The sequence below is a fragment of the Belonocnema kinseyi genome, chromosome 2, assembly GCF_010883055.1.
Source record: "Belonocnema kinseyi isolate 2016_QV_RU_SX_M_011 chromosome 2, B_treatae_v1, whole genome shotgun sequence".
Taxonomy (NCBI): Eukaryota; Metazoa; Arthropoda; class Insecta; order Hymenoptera; family Cynipidae; genus Belonocnema; species Belonocnema kinseyi.
This window is the reverse complement of record NC_046658.1, coordinates 16431989-16435408: the sequence shown is the minus strand read 5'-3', so window position 1 is coordinate 16435408 and position 3420 is coordinate 16431989.

Genomic DNA, 3420 nt, shown 5'->3' with positions numbered 1-3420 from the left:
ATGCGTTTCGGATTTTCGGGAGCTCAAGCTGCGATCAGGAATTTGTCCTGAGTACTTCATTATTTGAAAACTTGTTAAATTGATTGATGCTCATGATAGATTGATAGATTCTGGTCTATCAGACGCATCAAATTCATCCATTAACAAATTTCGCTCTGTGACGCGAATGTCACAGAGTTCAAACCTAGTATCCTGTGCGGCAGGAAGTAGTAGCGCAAGTAGAGCATCCATCAATAGAATGGACTACGAAGATATAATCAACTTCACCGAAGTCACCTCCAGGAACAAGAAGCGGAAGCTCGCCAAGCAGGCTGATGGCGCCTCCGCCCGCACCTTCAGTGATCATGATATGATCATCTCCCTTAAAGGAAGCAGAAAGTTGTCAAGAACATCAGTGGTAAGTAAACCACTATCCTATAGAACCACAGCCCTCGATAACTCTCAAACTTAAAATACGAATACATGAAAAACATCTGCTGCAACGGGAAAAACACCCCATATTAAAGCCATCGTAGGCGAAATAAGCAACCCCTACTCAGTGCTTCACAATATTAAAAAAAATACTATTGAATACAAACCTAAATTTTATAACATTGGTTCAGATGTATATTCTGTTCGCGTTTCCTACATAGGGGACAACCAATTTATTATCAGCAATATCGAGAAGCAACGTCTCCAGTACTACCTATATAAAATCACAATTTCACCCCCTATTAAACTAGTAATTAGAAAAATCTCTATCTCTTTGCCTGATGATTCACTACTAGCTGAACTCAAGGAAGAAGGATACACAATTGCTTCGGTCTCTCGCATGAAAAACCGACAAAATAAAATACCTATGCCCATGCTTTTGGTAACTGTACCTAATACACTACAAACAAAAGATTTGCAAAAAGTACAGTCGCTTGCTTTTATCAAAATAAAAGTGAAGCCGTATGTTAAAACTAAAGAAAGTTCTTAGTGCTTTAATTGTCAGAGATTTCATCATGCTTCTGACATGTGCCATGATATGTGGGGCTTCGCATAGCAGCGTCAGCTGCAAAAAGATGCTGAGGCTACGGCCTCTTCGGTTAATTGTGCTAATTATCTTAAAAGCAACCTACCCGCATCTCAGGTTGTACCTAAGAAAAGTACTCGCCAAGAGCTTGCGCCTTCCGTCAGACAAACACCACCGAAAATGAACATGGCCAAAGCTATTATCTCAACTACCGAGATTATAAATAACATTCTATCACTTGATTTCGAAAATGATTAAGTTTAGTTAAACATTTTGAAAATAATTTTATGGAACTTTCAGAGTATCATTAACAAAAGACTGGAATTAGCCACCTACATTTACCAAAATAACATCAATATCTGCATGATTAGCGAAACCCTGCTACGCGAATCCACAAAACTAAAAATTCGCGGCTATAAAATTTACAGAAATAATACAAACAGAGGAAAATCTTTTTTAATTAAAGGAAGTATCGAGCAACACGAATTAATAATCCCTGAACTGAAAACCCTCAAAGCAACTGTTGTATAAATCAAACTACATGGGAAATCATATGCCATTGTCTCGCTCTACCAGTCTCCCTCTCGAGAATTTGTCAAAATGATTGCAGAAAAATATTCGAACTTGCTCCCTCAGGAATCGCTGCAGGTGATTTTAATGCCAAATATTTAGCCTGGAATAGCAGAATAACCGACAACATGTGGATACAATTACTTTGATTCATAAATGACAGAAATCTCTGCGTTATGCACCAAAATCTCATCCCCCCCCCCCCCCCCCCCAATAAAAAAACATAAATCTGACCTTATCGACTTTGCAATTTCCAAAACACACTTTTACAACCACGAAAGCGAACTGACAAACATTAAATTCCATTCTAGAAACTAACGTTCATTTTGAACCCACACTAATATACTTTACTCACATCGAAGAAGTCATAAAAAATCTAACCTCAAGTATAAAAACTTCCATTCACGCTTCGGTCTACCGTTAACAAAAATTATCAAAAAACTAAAAGCTGCATTCTCAAAAACAAAATCAGTCACCTGCGTAAAACAATATATACTACATAAACAACAATATAAACTATATATTGTATTACTAAAGCATTAACGAAGACACGATCACAAAATTCATCCTTCAAAAACCACGATCAAACTTTTACGCTCTCTCCTATCGACAAAGAAAATCTTTTAGCAGCAAATTATGAAAGTAACTTCGCTCCACATGGCAAATCATCTGCACCGCAACACATCTCTGAACTCGAAAAAATGGTTTCCGAATTTCTAAAAATCCTATGCACTGATAACTGTAAGAAAATAACCCATAAGGAATTAACCAAACAAATTAAAATTACTAAAAATAACAAAGCTCGTGGCCCTGAGTCAATTAGAAATTTAGTCCTCAAAATGCTTCCTATATCATGCGTAACACTCCTTGCTATTATGTTCAATGCCTGTATTCAACTAAGCTACTTTCCTGAATCTTGGAAAATTGCTCACATTTTAGTTTTTCAGAAAAAAGGGAAGAATTCATATCATCCAACTAGCTACAGGCCCACTAGTCTTCTTAATACAATGAGCAAAGTTTTTGAAAACATAATACTCGCGTAAACTATCAACTTCAGGAAAACAGCATCCTTAAACGCAACAATACGGGTTTAGAAAGAGTCACTCTACACAGCATATGATGCTCAAGCTTAACGAAGCAATTAACTTTAATTTCAATCGAAGAAACCATACTGTAGCTATTTCCCTCGATGTAGGAAAGGGTTTTGACCGTGTCTGGAATGTCCAAGCGGACTTATCCATTTTATACACTCTTATCTTTCCAACAGAAGATTCTCAGGCAAAATGGGACAGACACTTTTAAAAGAGAAACTCATCCGAGCGGGTGTTTCCCAAAGGAGCATTCTAGAACCAGTATTCTTCATTATCTACGTAAACGACATCTCTGAGGTTCCCGAAGATTCAGTTGGACCGCGTTATTTACTTCATCCTGGTCAGTTTCAAATATCTTAAAATTACTTAACAAAGTTCTTGAAATCACTGAGGTATGGGTTAGGCGCTGGAAAATAAAAATAAACGTAACAAAGTCTGAATAAATTCTTTTCTCAGTCGGAAGGCCAGCAAAAATATAACCACCTAAAATGTTTAATGAACCAATAGAACGGAAAACCTCCATAAAAAATCTCGGGGGTGAACTACACAAGGGTCTCAACTGGAAGCAACATATCCAGGAAACTAAAGGGAAAGCTCTCGGGAACATGTCGCGATTAAATCTTATTATTAACAGACTGTCTAGCCTAAAACCTGAATATGGAGTCCTAATTTACAAAATGTTTATCGGACCAATCATAACTTATGCATGTACAATTCGTGGATTATTCAAAATGCAACATTAATCACATTCAAGTCACACAA